Below are 5,897 nucleotides of genomic sequence, written 5' to 3' on the forward strand. Positions count from 1 at the left end.
CCAGTATGTATTGCTGAATATATGTTGCATTTCGAAGAAGATTTAAGCCCAGTGTACAAGGTGCTGTGTTCACGTTGTCTTCTGAGAGCATTCCTTCCAGCATCTTTTTGCTTTATGGATACAGAACCTGTCTTCCGAGATGTATACGTGGAAATTTGGCAAGGTATGTGATAAGATTTAAGTACGTTTTACAAGGTCACAGCATCTTGCAACAAGTGTCTCACAAGCTGCATAGGTTAGAAAGCTGATGTTTCGTTAAAATGCTTCTACAGCAAAATCTTACTGGAAGGTATTGCCAAAGTTTTTCCTGTCTGTTTGACTTCTAAATAAAAGGAAGGCAAGATGCAGTCTCATTAGAAGTACCCAGGTATGTCCAAATCTTAGTTTACTGAGGCTGTAGAAACAGGCATTCCTTCATCACTATTTTAATTGTAGAAAATACGTATACATACTTAAATTGTGGGCTGTAGTTTGGTTATTGTCAAGCCTGTATATCTCATTTTTCATGCTCTATTTTGCTGTGTTTCTCACTTTATGTATGTTTCTAGTCAACAGAGTTGTACTTGCTTTTCATGCACAAGAAGCCAATCTGTTGCATTTGCATCGGGTTCTTAGCAGAAACACACACTGACCTCAGGTATAATTTTTAATATTTCCCTGTATTGGAAAAATCTTTGATTTCTGTACTCTATGCATGTTTTAATATTTACAGGTGGATGTTGAAAGCATGTTGTTAAGTACCCCTCTTTTTTTTTTTTTGTATCTTCAGGTTCATACCAGATTGGACATAATTCACAAAAACTGAGATTTCTTTACTGTGCCCCACCCCCCTGATAAATCCTGACTACATATAGTCCACAGGGGCTTAGAATGCTTTTAAGGTTTTGATGACGATTTCTTCATTTATTTCTGGTTGAACATATGCATATTGTTTTACCAAGTCAGGTTTTTTATTGCTTTAAAATCTGTTATTGAAAACCATAGCTCTTCATCTCAAGTTTTAATTTGTGGGGCTACTTTATTTTCTGAAAGCTGTTTTTAAATTCTGAAGGTATCCTGGTGCATAAAAAAAAGGACATTTGCCCTTTTTTTTAATCTAAAGGCAATATAAAAGAAAATAAAATGCACTGTAATTCTTCTTTATAGAACAAAGTTGAAGAAACTTGAGAAGATTAGCAGTAAGGTTTTAATCAAACTTAAATACTAACATAATAAAACAGTTTTACTTTTTCCCTGTCAGATGCAAAGAAGAACATAAAACTTTGCTTTTTAAAAAAAATTACCCACTTAAATTGCAAGCTGTGAAATACTTGGTCTTGGTTTTTTTTCTCAGTGCAATTTATGGAGAGGTCTAGGTATCACTGACATGAGGTGGGAGCACTACTGGAATTACTTAGCTTGTAGTTCAGTTTCTGCATGTTTAAATGTCGCTGCTGGAGTTTTGCAGCCTGTGTGTTGGCATGCATGCAGCTGCTGGAGTTGGAGGTATTGAGGAATGTTCCACAAGATCAGGGATAAAAGTTGACCCTGTGAACCTCCTTGTACTAGAAAGTATTACAAAGGAGTGAGTCAGAGCTTTCTTTCGAGTTCTGTGTGAAGGGTGCTGGACAAATTCCCCTGATTTATTTAGGCAAGCCTGAAATAAAATAGTTTTCCGTGAGAATTCTCTTCAAAGCTGTTTTATGCTCTGTACCTTACAGGAAGGATATGTTTATCTTTTCCCTGTGTGTATCTCATTAAAAGATTAAAACATGTTTTATTATCTGCTGTTTCACTCTGGTATTTGTGAATTTTCAGCTAGTAAATGCATTTAGCTAAGACTTAAAAGAATTGATTTGAAACTAAAAATGGCTTGCTGGTTTAAGGTTAATATAACTAAAAAGTGACTTTTGGCTTTGAACTGAAGAACAAAATCAGCAAGCCAAACCACCCCAGAGCTTAATAACATCAAATCGCATTGCTTTCTCCAAAAGGAGCAGGGTTAACCATGCTAATGTATTCTAGCAGTGAGCCTGTCACTGATTTCTTTGTTTAAACTGTGAAAACATAGAGGCTGAAATACTTGCATTAAAAAAAAAACCAAACCAAAAAAAAACCCCAAAACAAAACCCAACCCAAACCCAAAATTGAGTCCCTCTGTGTCTATGTTCATGATACTCTACATTTCAATACTGGCTGATTTGGAAGGAAACACTTTAAAGCCATGTTTGCTGACCCATCATTAGCACTTAAGATGAATGTTCATGAAGTTTGAAACCTGGTTTTATGAACCTATGATACTCTGAACGGTCTGTGATTTTTATGCATGTATTCTTACAGATTAAAATGCTTTGTGATTTCTGGCCAGCGTATGGTTTGCAGTGTGGCATCTAGTCTTACTTTCTGCTGTTGCCTGTACTGTCACGTTATATGAGGCTAGGTTTGCCCAGGTATAGAATGTATAGTAACACATTACTTCTGTGTAAATTCATGTGAAAAAATATTTGGGCAAAATGCTGAACTGTTATCCATATTCAAACAGTCCTTTGAAATTTATAAAATTACTGTAAAGCTATAGTACTGTTTGGGGTTTTCTTTCTGAATCTTACAGAAGTAAGGATGAAGTGGTTAGAGTCCTTGGGTTCAGGTGAAAACATTTTCTTAGATATGAATACAGTCAAAACCATGCTAATTTGCTGTAGAGATTTTTGAGAAACAAACATTTTGTCTTCTGTCTTTGCAGCTCTTAAAATCTCATTGCCAGTTATGAGCCACGATTGTTAGAAGGGAAGAAAAAATTTTTTGCAAGGATGCTTTGGGTTCAGTAGTACAAGCAAGAAACCTCCAGTAGAAATCCCAGCGTATGGGCTTTTGAATCACACTACACAGATTTCTCATGTGAGCTCTGGTCTTTCATACTGTCTGTTCTACTACATGCCCTGGCTGGGGACAGTGGTGGTGTAAGTCTTGTACTAAGTTGAGTGAGCCAGAGGATGATTCCAGGTGGAATATGAATCTGATGGCAGCTGGAGAACATGCTGAATCAGCAGCTCCTACTGCTGCAGCTCGGTAGGAGAGCTGTTCCTGGGTAACTGAAGGAAACTTGGCAGCAGAAAACACTTTACTGGTGTGAGCATCATCTCCAGAACAGGTGATTGCAGTGGAGTGTAAACCAAGGTCTGTGAGTCTGGCCTCTTAATGTATATAGTAACACCTATGCAGGGCTGTGTTCTTGGAGGGTGTTAGAAAAATGTGCAGAATAGCTGGAAAATAAACTTTTCAAGTCTAAAACTAGATTCTAAAGGGTCTTTTGTATAGCGGATGGGAGTTTCCTGCTTTGAAAGGCTTCTCCTTATTGTTAACATTTCAGATTTGACTACCACCTCTACTGAAATCAGTCGCTGCATTATGTTGGTGTAAATTAAATCAGGGCTTTAAGTCATGAGTCAGGTTTCTCATAGTCTGCTGATCAGCTTTGAGTCTTTCAACTGCAATTTGGTGTTGAGCCTTGCATTTTACAAATTTTCTGTGGTGTTATTAATTGTTATGTTCCAGAACAGATTTTTGCAGTGGCAACAGCTAAGCATGACTGGTTCCATTTCTTTTCCAAACCAGCTATTTACACTGAAGTCCACCAGTTCCTCTTCACAATACAAGTACAATTTTAAAATAAAGTATCTTTGCCTGAAATCACAGATTAAGCAAGTGTTTCTGCCTTTTCGGATGTCTTGCACATTCTTATTTCCCCCCCCCCCCCCCCCCCCCATTCCTACTACTGTCAATGGGAAATTTGCTGAAATTTCTCCAAATTGTTAAAACTTGCCCTTATTTAGGATTGCAAACTGTCCCGGGTTTGCTGCTACACAGTATGCTAATGAGTCAGGTGTGTACAGAATGGAGCAGGAGACACAAGTCTCATAAAAGCTTTTATGTTCAGTTTTGTGTACTTTACTATTTGACCATTATTGAGTAGTCTTGAAAATGGGTATAAAAGCTGAACATAAAATAGTCAGATGGTGTGATTTCATTAACTAAATGTATCTCTAAATTTCAGTACATTTCAGTCTCAATGGTACACAGTTCTTTAGATGTAAGTACAATGACTTGGTAGGTACACAGAGTGCATCTGTTCATATTGCCTGGCATGGCTGCTGTCTGGGGAACTTGTGTTTAACAGCCAAATGTTAACAAATGAATTTGTGGGTTACTTCAGCTTAATTTAAGCTTTACCCTGTGAAATCAAGGAGACGTCAGTAAGAGTTGTGATGCAAGGTCAAAAAACCAACTTAATGTATAGATGCGGCATGTGGACGCTGAACAGTATGAATAAAGTTGTAATTAAAGTTGCATGTGGCTATATACAGGTATTGCAGCTTATTGGTGGAAAAAGACGAAAAAAGCCTCAGCAAGTGAACCACGCCTGAATATCTCCATTAGATTCACCTGGAAGGAAGATTGCCTCATGTCATTATGTCCTAACAAAGCGCTGACTCTTAAACAGGAGAGCAGAACACACAGAACAGGCATCGTGGTCAGCGACCCTGACAGGGTCCCAGAGCGCACATCTGCTTGGAAATGGCACGTGCAGCTGTTGAGCAGTTCCCCCAGCAGCACAGCAAAGTTTTCTTCCTCCTTCCTCCCCTGTTTTTGTGGTTTTTTGTTGTTTTTTTTTTTTAAATCCACACAAAGGGCCAAGAAATCTCTACCAGTGAACACAGCTTTTGGCCCTGGTACTGAAGGCAGAAGTCCAGTGGTGCGCAGGCCAGATCACTTCAGCTGGAAGGTATTGTGCTGCTGTTTATTTTGGAAACGCAGATGCAGTTTATTCTTGTGTTCAGTGTTCTGGTGTCACCAATTCCCAGGAAACAAGATCTTGGCCTCGTGCACATCAGTGAAAAACATCCATACATTTCTGCGAGACGGGGAGCCCATCCATGTTCCCTCAGCGAACAGAGCTAGCTGTAAACGTGTCGCTGTGTGTGCAGGATGGCATTTGCCTTCGGTGGGAGTAAAACCAGTGCTCACTTGTCTGCTAGCAGTGCATTTGGGGACTTCTTAGGTATTGGTGCTATTTCCCGTGGGATTGAAGCACTCTTTGCTTCCCACTGCTGCTGTTCTGTGTTTCCTGAGATAATTGTCTGTGGACGGCTTACGATTTTTTCAGAATTACACAGTTTTCTCATGCTGGCTACAATGCTGCATATTTTTTTTAGGTATTCTAGTAAAAAGTTATTTCTGAAGGTGCAAATACCTGCGTTAAAGTTAGCTTTTCTTGTTGAGAAGTAATTTTCTGTGGCTGGGGAAGAGCAAAGGAGTCACTCCAACACAGGGAACTTGGCCCTTTCCGTAAGAAAGTACACCAGTTCCTGAAGGTGACTGTCACGGGGGAGTGTTTTTGAGACCATTTTTGGTTCGTGCACCTGCTCGGCGGAGCCCGAGTGGGGCTGGTGGCCGAGTGCTGGGGGTAGAGAGCTGCCTGGGGTCCGGGGGGGCGAGGAGCCGGGATGGAGAGGGACGTGGGTGACCTGAGTATCGGTGCCCGGGGAAGGGAGGTGGCAGTGGCGATGACGGAGTGGAGCCCCTTAGGTCCGGCCGCGGAGGGCCTTGGGCTGGGAAAAGGGCAGCGCGGCGGGACCCGCCGTCGCCAAGTTTGCCGGTACCGTGGACATGCTGCTCCCCTCAGCCCGGGCTGCGGCGCGGGGAGGAGCGCGGAGGCGGCGGCCCCGGCCCTGCGCGCCCCGTCTCCGTGCGCGGGTCGCTGAGCCCGGCGGCCACCCCGTCCCCCAGCGCGCCCCGGCCGGGCGGCCTCGCGTCGGGCGGGCGCCGCTTCCCCTCGCGGGCGGCGGGCGGGGCGCGGCGGGGGGCGGGGGGCGGCCCGTGCGCGGCGGCGGGGCCGGGGAGCGCGGAGCGGGGCGGGC

The sequence above is a fragment of the Falco naumanni genome, chromosome 9, assembly GCF_017639655.2.
Source record: "Falco naumanni isolate bFalNau1 chromosome 9, bFalNau1.pat, whole genome shotgun sequence".
Taxonomy (NCBI): domain Eukaryota; kingdom Metazoa; phylum Chordata; class Aves; order Falconiformes; family Falconidae; genus Falco; species Falco naumanni.